The sequence below is a fragment of the Babylonia areolata genome, chromosome 20, assembly GCF_041734735.1.
Source record: "Babylonia areolata isolate BAREFJ2019XMU chromosome 20, ASM4173473v1, whole genome shotgun sequence".
NCBI lineage: Eukaryota > Metazoa > Mollusca > Gastropoda > Neogastropoda > Buccinidae > Babylonia > Babylonia areolata.
Window position 1 is genome coordinate 56,005,901 of NC_134895.1, and position 309 is coordinate 56,006,209.

The following is a 309-nucleotide window of genomic DNA, read 5'->3' on the forward strand; positions in this document are numbered from 1 at the left end:
TCCTGGGATAATGGATAATGGAATCCTGTCTGTCACTGTGGTCAGTCAGATCTCCTGGGATAATGGATAATGGAATCCTGTCTGTCACTGTGGTCAGTCAGATCACCTGGGATAATGGATAATGGAATCCTGTCTGTCACTGTGGTCAGTCAGATCACCTGGGATAATGGATAATGGAATCCTGTCTGTCACTGTGGTCAGTCAGATCACCTGGGATAATGGATAATGGAATCCTGTCTGTCACTGTGGTCAGTCAGATCTCCTGGGATAATGGATAATGGAATCCTGTCTGTCACTGTGGTCAGTCAG